The sequence below is a fragment of the Crocodylus siamensis genome, chromosome 14 (assembly GCF_052110815.1).
Source record: "Crocodylus siamensis isolate JL-2025a chromosome 14, ASM5211081v1, whole genome shotgun sequence".
NCBI classification, from domain to species: domain Eukaryota; kingdom Metazoa; phylum Chordata; order Crocodylia; family Crocodylidae; genus Crocodylus; species Crocodylus siamensis.
Genome location: NC_143408.1, coordinates 15,015,279 through 15,032,301, shown reverse-complemented (window position 1 = coordinate 15,032,301; position 17,023 = coordinate 15,015,279). Strand labels below are relative to the sequence as shown.

At 41.7% G+C, this 17,023-nt stretch overlaps 1 protein-coding gene across 6 annotated transcripts in view; it reads left to right on the top strand.

Moving 5' to 3' along the window:
• Positions 1–17,023, top strand: part of CDON (cell adhesion associated, oncogene regulated) — a 189,409-nt gene that overhangs the window by 82,182 nt on the left and 90,204 nt on the right. For 2 of the 6 annotated variants that reach the window (XM_090027840.1, XM_090027844.1), the window contains exon 1: positions 8,653–8,814. The exons of 1 other annotated variant lie outside the window; for it this stretch is intronic. The gene's annotated coding sequence lies outside the window, so the exon portion shown is untranslated. Of the gene's footprint in view, positions 1–8,651; positions 8,815–9,576; positions 9,653–11,243; positions 11,397–17,023 lie in introns of those variants that run through there. 3 more of the 6 variants (XM_090027841.1, XM_090027846.1, XM_090027845.1) reach the window with 3 other exon arrangements.

Below are 17,023 nucleotides of genomic sequence, written 5' to 3'. Positions count from 1 at the left end.
CCTGCATATGCTGCCCCGCCCTGACCTACCTGGGCAAGAACAGGTGCTGGTGCCATCCTCATGCATGGAATCCCAGGCAGCCCATTGTCCTGCTGAGGCCCCCTCCCTCCATGCCCCAGCAGCGCGCAGGGCCCTGAACAGTGCCCTAGGCCAGCACTGCTACCTGCCGCTCACAGTGTCCATGTGTGTGCGTGTGTGGGGCACCCTCCTGACCACAGTGTCTTGAGTGGTAACCCATGTTGCCCACCCCTAAGGCCAGCTCTGCACTTTATATATCCTGCCCTAAAACAAGAGGAATGCTTCAGACTGGATTCCAGTCAGAATGTAACAATTTGAGGCCCCTCTTCATGGCAGCTATGCAAAAGACTATTCTGGGGATGAACCTCTCCAAGCACTGCGAAGAGCCACAGTAAACGTGAAGGGCACTTTTACGTGTGCTCCAATGTATTCTGATTAGAACGCATTGGAGCAGACCCAGTCAGACCGCTCCAGCATGCTTCGGTGTCCTGTGTATTCAGTGTCCAGTGTTTCAAAATGGTGGTGGGAGTGCTTTAACTAAAGCCCCCACCACCACTTTGAAACATGGGATGCTGAATACATGAGGTACTGTGAGAGTTTTAATTAAATCAGCTCTCTGGAGAGCCACTCTAATAAAAATGCTCCCCTAGCCCCACCCTGGACCATGTGTATAGGTGCCCTAAGATGCTGGTGCACATCTCCAAGAGGTAAGGACAAAGACTGATTGACATTTTTACATCAGCAGCCTACAGTTGCTGCATCTGCAGGGCACTGAAGAAAGGACATATTTATTATTAGGTAATTAGAAAGCCTTTCGCTGTGTGACGTGCAATAAGCAGTCAGCAGCTAGGTACAGCTAATGTTTGAGATCAGTTTATTCCAAGAAGATTCTTTAAACATTAGAAGATATATTTAATCCCTGTGCAATACTTATCTGTTTCATTAGATACTTGAGGGACTATTTTTAATTTCCTAAAAATTACAATCCCATGCTAATATTTATAAATTTAATACAATTTACAAACCCCAGATGAGTCTTTCTAGTTGGTGTGACTTACCGCTGAATGAATAATAGACCATAGTGATAAAAAGTCTCTTAGATTATGTCTAGTCTATTCCTTGGGGAACAGCATGTGATCATTCCCCAATTCTCCAGATTTTTGTCCTGAGAGTTTTAATGTGTTCATCTGAAGCCAAAGCATGCATTATACTATAGCTTCTATTCTCAAACCATTGCCCTATTCTTTCACTAGTTATGCCCTCTGCCTAATGGCACCTACATCTATGGCTGCACCATTCAGCCCTGTGGAGAAGAAATCAATGACAGATTTTCTGAATATATTCTAAGTGCCATGTGTAGTGTTCAATATGTATACAGTAATCCTGGACCAGAAATGGTCAGACAGCATGCAGGGTAGTCCCTACTTCCAGAACTCTCTCCCCAGCAAGTCCCAGAAAGCAACTCTTGTCAAGAACTGACTCTGATCAGGCTTAATGCTAAGAGCAGGCCGTCCCGCTGCTCTCACAGCCCTCTTTCCAATGACCAGTGCTTCTGCATAGAGCATGACATAACAAAAACTATTGACAACACAGCATATCCTCCCGACACTGAACATTTTCTCGTACACCAAGAAAAATAACTTGGAAGACCACGGGCTAGAGGAGAGCCACCTGGTGAAACTGGGCAAAATAATATTTTCTCTTTACGTTGTATCTTGTGCCCTTGTCATGACAGCAAGTTTGTGGTCAGTCCAACGGAAGCAGACTTTTTAATAAAGAGACATAGAAAGGAAATCCCAAATATATTAAAGCACTTTGTTTCACTCCATCAACTACTTCAGTTTCTGCCTCTCTCTAAAACATCCCTATGGATTTGGGAATCACTGTATAATAGACCCTGAAAAATCACAGCAAAATTCACCACATTAGGGGTTTGGCTATGTTACAAATAATATACTCATCTGACACTTGAACCCTTCAATCCAAATGCAGCTGTTCTACCAGCTGAGAAAAAGAAAATCTCCATTAGCTGTCAGCTAAAACAGCAGTTTTATCCTTCAGCTGCAAGGAGACAAGACCATTGCACTTTCAGCCTTCCTGTCTCTGTACCCAGCACAACACAGACGGTGTTATATTGGCTATCCCTGTCCCAACCCAAAATACTGTTGGTTCCATCAGGTCAAACCCATCCAGGGTGTTTCAACAAGGCTGACTTTTATCATGGAAATCTTCCAATTCCCAGTACCTGTTGTCCCAGATAGGATGTTTTCTGACCTGACTTAACCCAGGTTTATGATACAATCATGCCATGCCCCTTTAAAGTGAACAGCAAAACTCCTGCTGACTCAGGAGGGAGTAGACCTATACCCTTACACTGGGGGGACTCCTCTGACTTCAGTAAACTGAGAGCTGAGGTACACTGGTATGTACCTTCATAAACCCTTCCTGATTGTAAACTTCAGGAAAAACTACAAAGCAAGTCTTGTTCTGGGCATACACCTGTTAAAGAACAGCAGAAACTCTGTTCGTGCGTAGGAAACAGAAAAAACAAATGACATTGCTAAGAACTCTTGCAAGATGTTAATGAATGCCCTTTAACTCCCATGGAGGTCATTGGAAGCCCTTTTATTGGCTTTGAAAGGAGTTGGCAAGGCACTCTATAGGGTGGCAATAAGAGTGAGAGCTAGAAACCAAATTAGCAGATTGGCAACCAGGACTCCTAAATGTAACCTTTGATTTTGTCACTTTGCCTCCATGCTAACATTTATCTAACATACAAGAGGACTGTATACCATAACTAAGTAGCGATTACAAAAGTGACCATTAAAGTCTTCAGATGAAGGGTACAACTAAACGAGAAAAGTAAGCTGGATTGCAGGGGATCCTTCATATTGAGCAGATCAGAATGCAACCAGAACATCTTTGCTATTTTCTCTTTGAGCTTACCAAATAAACCTGTTCTCCTCATTGTGCTATGAAATTAAAGAGAAAAAAAAAAAGGACAGAGGAGAAATTACATTAAAAAGGAAGCAGGTCTTTTTATTGATTTACTTTCTTCATATTCAGCATGGAAACACTGACAACCAATTGAGAATTCAGACCCTCTACAGAGCACTTGCTGTATTGACAGAACTGAGTGTTTCACCCTAAATAAAAACAGAGCAAAAAAGAAACAGATCTTTCATGAGCTGGATCATGGAGGGAAGCTCTATTAATCCTGCCTGCTTTTTCATGACAATAGGATGGGGTTAAGTGATTTAACTTTAGAAGTGAGTTAAAACGGCTTTCATTTTGTTCATGTTTTGTTTGGTGGGTTTTTTTTTCTTTTTGGATTAAAAACAAAAAAAAAAGTGTTTTTTCTTCCCCTTCTGGCTTAATTCCCCAAGAATGCAGAGGAACTATTGAACACTGCTGTCCTCAGGCACCTAACTTTAATCACATTGTAAATCTTTTGTGGAGGTACTGTAGAAAGGAGAGGCCTTATAGGGTGCTAATTAGCTCAGAGTTAAGCTTCTGACAAATCCAATTGAAATTAATACAACGGTGGGGGAGGATACATCCAGGAATGCAGGTAGCAGAAAAAGAATGGAGGTGAATGAATAGCCTTTGCTGCTTATATATCCTTACTACTGTGCCTAGCCAGACAGGTACCGGGATAAGGAAAATTTAATCTGAGACCATAGAAAATTGCATTGTAGCCTGTCTTTAGGGCCCCAGCCTGGGTTTTAGCTGCTGCTGTCAGCAGGACTATCCTTCCCTTAGGGAAGAGAAGGAGAGAGAGAGAGAGCACCATGCTGGGGTATAGAGTCCATCCTGGTGGGGGACTGGATTAGGATGGTTCCCCAGGCTTTGCTACTCTCTACAGACCAGAGGGAAAAACGTGGGGAGAAAAAAGCAAGTTTAACAAAAGCCTGACAGGAAGAACATGCCGGTCTCATCTGTTTTATATCTTGTGCTTAGCTTCCCGGTTTGTTGTTTTCAGGGAGTCCTATTTGCAACATTTTTTTTGTTGCAAAGATTTTTTGTCCAGTGTTTATTTCATGTTCATCCCAGCCCCATTCTGACCTGGTAGAAATGACATGTTTAAAAAAAATAATGGCTTTTAGGGGATCTGACAAGTAATATGATTTTTGCAATTTACAAGTGCAGTGTTCAGCCATTTAACAATAGGCTTCTGTTTAGTCACCTCACAGATTTAACCAATAGCAGTAAGAGGCATCTAGATACTTTCCTAGAAAATCATACTGTACCAAAAAGAAGCCAAAAGGAATTTTCAAACACAGAAAGCTTCACAGTGGCTTCTCGGCAGGAGCCAGCATTGCAAACAGGTGGAGATTTGACCCCTTTGTTAGGAGAGGTTCCTTGTTGCTGAACTCTCCACCGTGGGTTTACTCTTTTACAGGAGTCTTTCCTGTCCCTCAAAAGTTGGGATAGTTAAACATTTGCAGCTCTAAGGGGCCTTATCTTTTTTTCCTTCCTGAGAAGCAGAAAATAATAGCATGATGGTATCTAGGCATTTCTCAAGTCCTTAAAATCATTCATTAGATGGGTTAGAACTTTCATTGTTCTAATTTAAATAATTGCTTTTTAAAAAATGCATTTTACAAGTATATAGGCAGACAAGGTTCTCTGGGTGAATCTGATCTCTTTTATTATGTTGCTAACAGAAAGATGCCCCCTCCATTTAAACAGTTTTTAGAAAACAATTATTTTTCAGTTTGTAAGACTACCAAGAAATACTAAAAAATGCAACAGCTCCCACAAACTGAGCCAAGCAAAAAGAATCTGAACTTTGACAGTTTTAAGTTTTCTCAGTCCAGAAATTGGTACTCCAGTTCTTTACTTTTATCAAAATGTGTCTCTACTATATCGATCAAAATTTTGAGCAAACTCTGACCCATCCTTTCAGGTGACTTGGTAATGTTGTTAATACTAATGGTTTGAGCCTTGGGCTTTTCCCTAGTGATGCTTTATATGAAATGTTCCAAAATAAATTTAATTTTTGACTACAGAAGTTGCCAGCAGTTTTACAGAGAAGACATGACCTTCTGCCAGTTCCTCATCACTAGAATATATCAGATTGCTGGGAACACGATCCACCTCACATGTCAGAAGTGCTCTAGAAACCAGTGTACTGCTTTCTGTAGTATCCCATTTTACACACCTTGAGATTCAGCATACAAAGGTCAAAAGAACATCTGAGAAAAAACAAATTATGAGTGCTAGAATAGAACATAGAACAAAAGAAGGAAAATGCTTAGAAATACCAATTTATTATTACAAGCATTGCATTTTTATGCTGCAAAGCAAAGCTAATTGGCTGCAATCTCAAAGATGCTATGGCCCCAGCTTAGTTTGGTACTGGTATACTCATTCTTTCTTTTTCACTTTGCTCAGAAACGTGCCAGGACATTTTTTGGCCTCCTACTTCTGCAATGACTGTACATTTATAGAGACTCCTGAACTAGAGAGTTGACCATAAAATGCCTAGGAATTCTTCTGCGCTGTCAGCAGTGTGTAAACAGGTGCTAGCCATCATTTTTATGTGTCCCTCAAGAAAATGGGTGAAAGTACAGTTAACCTTTTATAACAGCTCAAGCCAAGAAAACAAACAGTTTGTCTGGAGATATCATCCAGTTGATTGTTACCCTGTGGACGGTAGCTTGAGCCAGCATTTTGTGTTCTTTGATCAGTTGGTTAGCATGCAATGAACGTGCGGCAGAAGGCAGGTGTTTACTACCCCAAGTCTAGGCATGCAGAGGTTGGTTCAGAATTGGACCTGATGTAAGGACAAAGGTTATCTGCCAATAGATCATTGAACATTGCGAAGTTTCAGCTGTCTCAGTGATTTGTGTCTGCAGAGAAGAGTCTCTTTAAAACACAATTAGAGGATGACAGGCCTTGTGGCCTTTGTATTTTGTGTGTTTTCCGACTGAACTCAAAGCCTCCTTGTTTCACTTCAATTTTAACTTGAAGGACTATAAAAATCTAATGTTTGTGGTAAATTATTAGCCTGGACTGACCTAGAGACTCAAGTTCTCTGTTTCTCCATGGGACCTGAGGAAGTATGAACCCCACATTGTCCTTAGCTGATTCCCACAGGCTGATGTGCCCACTCCTAGCAATGTGAAGCCTTTCTCCCTGGCTTATTCAATACTTGGCTTCTCTGCTGAGACTGCTAAAAAGGATGGCCGTTGTGGTGATGCCTTTATGATACAGCCACCTGCTACTGGAAGCCAGGCTGAAACTGGCAACTCACTTCATCCAGGTCACCCAAAGGATTTATCCCCAAACTGCACAGGAACCAAGTGGGTGACTGGAGGTGAATAGAACTATAAATTACCCAGCCATTATAAAATTTGATGAACTGAGTGACCTAATTAAGTAGCATGAATACAAACAAAGTTCCTGGGAAAAACTGCCTTTGGATTGAAATTCTTTGTGTTAGGCCTTTTCAGTTTAAAACTTCATCAACACCTGTCCTCAAGAAAATCCTTTCCATACCGGTTACCAGCCAACAATTTATGCAAAACGTAAATTACAAAGGAGACGTTTGAACTAAACTATAAGGAAATTGAAGCCGGAGCTGGGTGCCCCACAGCACAGTTAGGCCCTTCTGAACCAGAAGCTTTGAACTGTAACTCAGTTTCTCCAGATGATGGGAGTTGGCACAGCTCAGAAGTGCAGGGCAGACACTGGGGTAGGACTCAAGAGACCTGTGTGTATTTCTGGCTGCGTCACTGACCTGCTGTAGGACCATGGGCATGCCACTGGATTCTCTGTGCTTTGATTCCACTCCTCCTCTATTTAACTACAATTACTAACATTTTCTAATGAAGTCTTAAATCTGTCTGTGCAGTGCCCTGCACACTGAAGTCCTGATCTTGGCTGGAGCCTGCAGGTGTAATTGTAATAGAAATATTAGAGGCAACCCATTCCACTCACATTGGCTTCCCAAGCTGTTTAGTTATTTAAGTAACTTGGGTTTTAGAACATTAAATGTTTAGAAGTTCAGCTTACTGAGGAAGTTCAGCTTTCTGTGCATAAACACTGTGCTCACTCGGGCCAAGGCATGTCCCTTGCACTGTGGGCAGGCTGAACCCTGTAAGTCCCATGATCACAGTTTTCCCAGGGCAAGGCTTGTCCCTTGCACTCCAGGTAGGCTGACCCCTGAGTTTCTCTAAATGTAGGAAACTTGACTACATATTTTTTTGGCTAGGTGCAAGTGAGACTAGGGGACCGTGGGCTTTAACATAGGTCTTGCTTGCCACAGCTTTGAGGAGTATCCAAAGCCCCAGACTGATAGGGCCAGGAAGAAAGATACTTGCCCAGGGTGGTAGAGCCACACAGACGTGAACAACTGAGCTCTGCAGTCAAAATTTGAAAGTTGACTTGGGATTTGCCCAAGTGAATTTGGAACTGATTTGGGCCTTGAAACAAAATTAAAAAAAAAAACAACAAAAAACCCAACCATAAACTGATGGCAAACCTCAGGAGACCTGCCGTCTTCAAATGGCAGCTGCAGTTAGCTGAACAGACAACATGATGATGCTACTCTTCTGCTCCCCAAATGAGTCACTCTCCAGTGCACAGGCCTTAGTCTGCTCTCAAACCAGCCTTGTGATGCTGTAACTCGGTTGATGTCAGTGAATTTACTCCTGATTTTCACCAGCGTAAAATCAAAATGAGGCTCATGGTATTCATTTCAAGGCCTGGGGACTCCCTGAGGGCAGGGATTCTTGTTGTGTGACACTGCCTTGCTCTTTATCATGCGCTCCATCGCCATGGCCTCTAGGGCCCTTCACACACAACACCAAACCATGTTCCTAGTATCTTTATTAAGCCCAATTGTTATTAACTTATTTCTATTACATTTAATTTTGCTAGTCGTAGTTGATTAACTTGCCTTAAGAAGAAAAACCTCTTTAGAGTCCGCACCCTGAAAGTTGCCAAACTTCTAGGACACTTTTGCCTTTGTTTCCTCAAAGTATCTTCCTTCACTTTTGCACTGGTTAGTAAAACCAGCACTGCATATTTGCACTGCTGTGCTCCACGATGCCTTCTTTCTAATCACAGGCTCGCTCTCCTTTTCCCGTTAGACAACAGCACATTTTCTGCTATGCAAATGAAATGTGTAAAAGTTTTCATCGGGAGATAAATCCAGCATCACACGCTCAGTAGCAGAGGTAGATGATCTGTCTATAATAGGTTTAGTCAATTGGGTCCGTAAAGCCCTGCCTGTTCACCATATAAAAGGCTACAGAAATCTCTCTACGAAACCCATGTGCGTTGCGTCCCTGTAAGTGGAGTGCGGGCAGCGTCTACACGGGCGCTCCGCGCTCTCCTTTGTGGGGAACAAAACACCCGAGACAAATCAGTGCAGTCCCCTCCACTTTGTTACCCCGGCGTGCCTGCTGCGGGCGAGCGCCGGGTACTGAGGAGGGATGCGGGAGCCTGCCGACCGAGACCGAGGCTCGCACCCCTCTCGGGCCAGCAGCTCCCGCGCCGCGCCGCGCCGCTTCACACGCTCACCGCCCCCCGCGGCCGCGGTGGTACGTGCCGGGCCGGGGGGCGGGGCTCCGGCGGCGGTTGGGGCGGGGCCGGGGGCGGGGCGGGCGCGGGGCCCGGGAGCCGCTCAGTGCGCGCGAGGCGGTTGCGGGGCCGGGCCGGGTCGGGTCGGATGGAGGCGCCGGTCCGGATCGGCGGCTCCCCTGGAATGCGCTGGGAGGCGGCTGCCGGGCGCGCGCGCTCCGTGGGCACTGCGGCGGCGGCGGCGGCGGCTGCGGCTGCGGAGAGGTAGGGGCGGGCCGGGCCGGGCCGGGCCGGGGTGCGGGGCTGTGCCCCGGCTGGAAGCGCCTGCAGGCGGCCCCTGGCTCGTGGCGGCGATCGCCAGCCCCGCAGCCGCGAGCCTGGGCCGGGACTCGCGGGCAGGTGGGAGCGGCGGGGCCCAGCCGCGGGGGACGGCTGCCTCCGGCCTCTGCCGAGCCGCTGGGAGCTTCAAGCTGCCAGGGGTCGGGAGCTCCAGGCCCCTGGGCGCGATGGCAGGGCCAGCCCGCGGGCAGCAGACACGGGCCGCAGGGCTCGTCACCGGGTGGTAAATATAACCATACACTTGTGTCTGCGGCAGAGACTCTCGCTGGGCGGAGCGGGGCCCGGTCTGGCGCGCAGCTGTCAAAGTCGGACCCTCGGGGTACTCGCGTGCAGCCCTCGCCTCGCCTCCTGTCCCGAGGGCGCGTTGAGCGGGGTGCTGAGAGGCGCCGCCCCTGGGGGCGAGGGCACGTCACGCTCCGCGTGGAGCAGGTTGTTGTTGGCTTATAACCACTGCTCTACCAGCAAGCCCTCGTACTGCCCCGAGCACGCGCTGGTGCGCACGCACATGTCCGAAATGTGTAGTGTCCAGATCAGCAGCGTGGAGAAGTAGGCAGCTACTGTCAAGAGGGGACACCTCTTGATGCTGAACTTAGGCAAAGTATTGTAACTACTCAAAACAAAGTAATACTTACTTTTTAATTTCTGCCCCTGTGTGAGATGGCTTTTATTGTTGTTCGACTGCATTAGTTAAGGCTTAAGCATCAGAGGAAGACCCCGTTACATGAAGGAAGTTTAGCAGAGCTCCCAGAAGATCATTGGTGAGGTAATGCCTTATTCTTGCCCTGTTTGAACTGCTCCTGTTCAGACTTTTTAATATTTAGAAAAAATACTCCGGTATATTTTTGGGGGCGTTAAACTTACTATCTTGGAACGTATTGATCCAGCCCTTCTGGTTTGCTTCATTTCTTGCCTACTGTTGCAGGTGGTTTGACTTTTGAAGTGATCTAATTAAATTGACCCTTTAAATGAGTTGCTTTATGCAGGTCAGCAAAGCAGAGTTGAATGAACTCTTGTGTAATAGAATGTGGGCTTTTGTCACAATGCTTCCCCCCCCCCCAACATTGAAAGGTAAACCTGATTGAATTGTTCTTGTTCCAGTGTCTGCAGTGTTTCATCAGGCATGGTTACCAGTTTGGTAAAACGTTTCCATGACCTCCTTTGCTCATGTTAGATTTGGTAGATGACACTTATGTGCTGGATTCATACTTTAATGGAAGCTGGGGCAAAAGTCTCAATTCATTAGAATTTTTTTCCCTTATACAACTAATCGTGTGGACTGAAGAATGGAAATTTGTGGTTCTGTTTGTCTTTTTGTTTTAATAGAAGTTTGGGGAAGATCCCAGAAGTTGCATTGTATTACATTTTTAATAGTAAAAGTATTCCAGTTTATTAAATTCTCTAGTGCGTGCACGTAGTAGAATCTCTTGGATGCCGTCCTTGTTTGGATGTCAGGATTACAATACAGAATGATGTCCTTCTAGCAGCACGCTTGTAGAAGGGTATCATTGTGAACAATGCTGATTATCTGCTCTGAGTTGTAAACAAAGATGATTTAAAACTAATGAGGTAGTTATTTTGTTAGTCTCAATACTTCCAGAATTAAAAAGCATCTTTAAAATTATAATGAATATTTTAATGACATACCTAATTTTTTTTTTCTCTTCAAACATGCATTCTAAAATTGGGGTTGGGGCGGGGATTGCTGCCAGTTTTATTTTTAATACTTGTTTGCACCTAAGTGGAATGGGTTAAAGGGGATTTTTATCCTTAGTTAAAAAGAAGGAGCATTCCTGTATAGAATTATATGGATTGTCACTCTTAAAGTCATAACTTACAAGGAAGTGAAACCTTTTCCATGATTTCTTTTTTCATTCCCTACAATATCACCCTCGTGATCTGAATAATAGTACCGAGGTGATATTATTAATGTGGCTTTTTGAAATCAAACTAATTATATTTGCCTGAAAGAGCCACATTAGTGTGATTCTAGCTCCCTGATGCCTTTTTGAAGCCCTGGAGACAGCCTAGTGAATAGGGCTGAAAATTCATTCTGTATTTGATTAAATGGAACAGACTCGTTGCTCCTTACCCCAGCAGGGGCTATGAGATCTCTTGATCCCCGAAGCTGCTCAGAGACCCTGGGAATTCCATTAGCGAGCACCTGAGGAATGTCTGCCCTGCAGTGCCTTTTTTGATGATAGCTGGGGGGAGAGAACTAGTAGTATTGCGGAGTTGATTGTGGGCGGGGAGGATACATTAGAAGAATCTATATGTTGGAAGATCTAAAATCAAGGCATGACTTAACAGCTTATCTTTGTAAGAGAAAAGCCCAACCCAAAAGCACACTAATAGTCAGGATTCATATTTAAAGTAGAACTGTGGTGTATTTTGGGCACAGAAACTTAACTCATCCCTGCTGTTTTTTGAAACCATCTGATTCTTTATTCAGTCTGCAAGACAGATTGGTGGAAAACAAATATTAAACCAAGCACATAGTGACAGGTTGGGTGAGTTTGTTTTTTTTAAAGCATCTTTAGAATACAATTTAAAATGTTAGCTCTTTTGCCTTGAATCTAACTGTTAATGATCTGGTGGTTTACTGTGGTCTGACCATTAAAAGAAACTTGAATCTTCTGTTAACTTGTCATCTCAAATGTTAACTTTTACATTTTTTTGTTCCAGTTTTGCATAGGTCTAAAGTGTGCTGCTATAAGAATTTAAACATATTGCGTACTATTTTTATTGCCTGGAAGCTTTAATGTCTGTTTTATCTAATAAAGCTTTCTCCATGATCAGTGTCCGCCAAGCCCCTAAAGCAAAATATGAATGTATAATTTTGAGAATCCTGCTTTAACGCTTTAAAACTCTTTGGGACTTTATAAATTTTTATTTTATATTAATCTTTTCTTGATGCAGTTAAGTAGATTTTTATCAAAGTCATTTTTTGTTCTTCAATTTAAAATTAATACTAGCTAAATAGTTTTATGGGTTTATTTCCCCTTGAATGGGGGAAGCTGTATGACTGATACATTTTAATGGAAGCATTTCAGTCAACCTTAAGCTCTTAGAACAGGATGCTGTTGCATCTCTGAGTGTTCCTTTTCTTTTTCCTTTTCTTCTTTTTCTTTTCTTTTAATTTGATCAAAAGGAGAAATATGAATGTAAGCGTTTAAACATATGATACTCCCTGTGCTTTTTTTTTAAAGGCATTATGTCACTAGGAAGTCTGGAAAGCTTTAAAATTTCATTTGAACACACGTAAGCAAAATATAATTTTCCATATTCTGTCATTTCCTTATGACTTCAAAGGGTTGTTAATTTTATAAATCTGACTTCTTGCCAGGTATCTTGCTTTTTAGTTGCATTGCTTATATATTGCTTGCATCATGCAAAGCATATAGCCACGTAAGTGCTTTCTCTTACATACTTAGAAACAAGTAATAAAGAATAACATTAAATGCATATACTTACAATGAAGCTGTCAGTTTAGTATTTTGTGTCTAATTTTGTAGCCGCACAACTCTATGAGCAGCATGGTTATATACATCATTTAAATGTATGTATTAAATTGTCATTTTGCAGACATCTGTAATTAGGATTACTTGGTGGGTATATGCATCTTTTCAGGTGTGCTGGTTTTCTTACAGATGTCTTCAGTTCGTGAACTCAAACAAAACAGGTCACCTTGACATTTGTGTCTTTTAATATAAAGCTGCATTTGTACAGGCTGTTTGAAAATGCGTTTTTAAGATAAACTGAACACCAAAGAAATGCCATACCTCCTGCTAAAAAAAAGTAACGTTAGGGAAAAGCTGTGTTTTTGTATAGGACAACTTAGTTGATGGTGGCAACAGTCTGTTTCCTAATATTGCTGTAATATTGGTGTAATAAGCTGAATCTTTTGGAAGTATGTTATGGCATAAATCTATCAGAAGCTTTGCTAAATTTGAAAGTATAAATAACTGTAATGAGAGTGTTGGTATTTTTTAAGGGCTAAAATGGATTCCAAGGTGACTTGTGAAGCGTAGTAAGACTGGTTCCTACCTAGACAGGTTTCAAAACAGGACCCACGCACATACTGCTGTATCAGTAAGTGCACTTTCACATTGGACAGGATATAGGAAAGGAGTCTTCAACCTGTTTGTTTCCACAGCATTGCAGAAAGGACATTGTAGACTTATGAAGTGACGTAGCAAGAAGAAGATTGTATCACTTAATGCTTAAATTTTGTTCAGTGATTTTTACTTTTACTTTTGAAGCTAGAGGTGAAAACAGAACTACTAAAACAACACTCATTGACCTATGTTTTATACCAGGCTTAAAAACAGAGTGGAACTAAGGGGCAGAAGATAATAAATTGGAACTATCCCAGAAAATAAGGAAGTCTGTTATACTGAGTACTGTATTGGTTTTACTTGAATTATGACATAATCTTGATTTTTTTTTTTTTTTAATAACCATGTTTGACGACTACTAAAATGTGCTTGCATGGCAAATGCAGTATACATTGGGTGTTGCCTTCATATTGCAGTACATGCTGTTGAAGGGTAAGGGTATTGTTGGAGCATCCTGCTTCACTGGGATGCTTTAGCAGAATTTGATAATCACATTTAACAGACACTGAAAAGTAACTTCTTGAAAAATAGCCTGGATTTATTACTTTTGTTTTTACTGACTTGTAGAAACTTGTGGTTGCCCTTTCATTTTGCAGTGTTTGGACTTCATGTTTTTTCTTTCACTGTTTCTTAGAACACAAATGACTGGCTGTACTTTTTTGGTACACTAGCCCTTATACATGCTTATCAATGCTTGAGTCTTAGGAGACCGTGTTAGTCACTGTGCACTCCCTCTGCTGGCCATCTTTTACGCTGTTCAGTACTGCGGTGAAATCCTGTATTCCAGAGGAACAGTGGCTGCTAGGCTTTTGTCGGGTGGAGGTGGGGTTTAAATACATTTCTTAGTAGGCTTAGTATAAAAACAAAAACCCAATTTTTTTTGGATGATGTTAACATAATTTCTAAAAGTATGATTTTCTGTTCTCAAGTGTTGTAAATCCATAACTGCTGCTGTGACTCATCCTGATGTGGCAGGCTGTATCAAGATGTAGCTGTAATGTAAATTCAGCTAAAATCATGCAAGGCTTTTAAACATTGAGTGTCAAAACACCCTTACAGATTAAGCATTGTCCATTCCATAGACTGAAAACATGCAAGCAAAAGAGGCTGTAGTTCACCGGCATTAGCAAAGCCAGGTAGTATGAAAGCTGGGGATAAAATCCTTGTAATCTGACTCTTCAATTCTGCTTTATTTAGATTCAACCTTCCTTGTTCAATAAGACCTCTTGTAGTACCAAACCCACTAAACTTACTCAGGCAACCACTTAAGAACAGAATTTCTGTGTTTTCTCTAGTAGAGAAAATTTAATTTCTTTGATGGTCTTGGATGTTTAATAGCAAAATGATCTACATGACCAGTGGGAAGTGAAGTAGAGCAAGCAGCAGAAGTGCTGACATTTCTAAATGATTTTATGAATTATTTTAATACATATGTGTATATATATCCTGTCTCTGTCAAATCTTCAGGTTTTGTCAGTGTAGTATATCTCACTGTAAAACAAATGTAATAGATTTTAAGGCCAGTCAGGACCATTTGATCACTTAATGTGACCTCTTTATGTCACACACCATTGCATTTCACCTGCCTACTCCTTCATTGAGCTCAGTAACATATTCGATTAAAGCATATCTTCCAGAAATGCATTGCATCTTGATTTGAAGAAATCAAGTGTTGGAGAAGCCACTATTTCCTTGGTAGTTTGTTCCAGTGGTCATTCATCTTCTGTTAAAAACATGCCTAATTTCTAATTTGAAAATTTGCCTGATTTCAGTTTCCAGTCATTTGGTTTTTGTTATGCCTCTTTCCTAGATTAAAAAGTCTTTTTTCCCCCAAATTTAAGTTACTCAAATGCTGTAATCAAGTCACATATCAGTATTCTTTTTGATAAGCTTAAAGGATTGTGGGTTTTAAGGAGTTCAGTGTAATCCATTTTTATCCATCCCTTGAATTATTTTGTGGCTCTTTCCTGCACATCTCCAATTTTTCAACAGTGGGAACATGGAAATGGAGCCTTACAACAACAGCATAATATTACTGGGTCCCACAGGACTTGCCAACACGTTAGTAGGAGCTGGAAAGTACGTTTTGCTGTTGGTTGGGTTGGGTGGAAGCAAAATTCTGGTTGTGGGAATTTGCAGAAACAGATTGGTATAAATGAGTAAAGTCAGGCAGTTTGTTCTAAGTGCAGGATTCATTGGGATTTAAGTTGCAGATGCGTGTAGGACAAAAATACCGGAGCAAGGTGGTGGTGAGGAGTGGGAACACTTGGATGGAAACAGGTCAGAAAGTTTTTGTGGGGTGGATTAGAAGTGGGATTAAATATATGGTCCTGTGCAAGCCTCTATACCAGAACTGTATGTAGACCTCTTAACATCAGTCTCATTGATGCTTTGTAAAGATAAAAATGACCTCCTTTTCCTTATTTTCCATTCCCCTATGTGTTCATCCAAAGCTTGCTTTAGTGACTTTTAGCCAAAGCATTCCAATGACTCTTGATTATTGAGTTGTTTTTTTGACCATCAAATCCTTTTCCGAATCTGCCTTCCAGGATGCAGTCTGTCCTTTTGGATTGCACACAAGCCTTTTCCCCCCAGATGTGTAACTTTTGATTTGACTATGTTAAAATGAATTTCTTTGATTTGGGTCAAGTCAAAGATGGGATCCAGACTGCTGTACAAGTGTGTACTGCCTTAAATTATGATTAGACTGATTTTTATTATCTGTAAATATTATCAAGAATGATTTTTTTATTTGTTTTATTAATGATCTGGAAGTCAGTGTAAAGATGTGGAATAAAATTTGGACTAATACATATCCCTTCAAACCTTTCCATCCCTGTTCAATAAAGACTTTCTGTTAACTAATTTCTAGACTAATTTTTGAAATAAGGAAATAGATTAACATTGTCTATTTTTTTGATGTAGTATAGTGTACTTTTCAATGAAAATGTTGCAAGGTACAAATTCAGATACCATACAGAAGTCTGTTGTGTCTAAACATTTGCTTTTATCAGTTAGAGTTGTGATATCTTCAAGAATGAAATCAGACTGTTTGACATAAATTGTTTTGTTTTCCACAAATATATAGATTGGCATGACCTGCATGCCTGTCCTTCCAGTATATGTCTCCCCAAATTAATGTCCCTTATTTCTTTGTACATATTGCAGGTGGGAGTGAGGGAGAGAAGTAACTTCTCATGCTTTCTCTCTAATCTGTAACAGGCTTCTTTTTATACCCATAAGAATTGTGAGTACATTGAGCCACACTCATTTCAGGTTTTCTGGTCTGGAGTTAGTGATAACTCTGCATGTTCGTATCCTTAATCTGCCACGAGGGCTTTTCTCTGTAATGTGTTGCCATGGCAAGTCCCTATGTGCACTGCATATGGTTACCTTTCAGTAAGTGGAAGGTATACTATAGTAAATTATACCTCTTTCAGTGAGGTTCCCTCTTGTCTGCTCCCCTCTCCTCCTCCCTGCCAGTAAATTGTTTGTGTGTCAATACCCTAAAATAAGTGGAGGTTTCTTTAGTGCACCACCTCCCCCTCCAGTTTGTGTGCTTAGTCTATCAACCTTAAATCAATGATAACTAGAATTTTTAATGTATTTCATGTGAATTGTTCTTCAATCTTCAGTAATATCACACTCACATTTTCATAAATGAGAATTTCTGCATTCCCTTGCTTGTTATGGAAGTTCTAGTATTGGGGGGGTTTGTTGGGGGGGGGGTTGGTTTTTTTGTTTTTTTTTTAAGCATGGAAAAATGACTGTCTTCTTGTACTATATACAAGTTCAGTTTCTATGTCTGAGTTCAGGGTTGTTCTATATTTGTCTTCTAAATAGTGTCCTCTTGAATTGCTACCTTAATGTCTCCTTGCAGGACTCCATCTGCAACAGAGATTAGCCACCCTACTGCATGCTGTTGTATTAGAGCTCCCTTTGTCACTGGAAAGTAACCCTGTGTTAAGCTAAAACTTCCTTATTTATACCAGGTCTGTAGCTAATGTTTAACCCTTCAA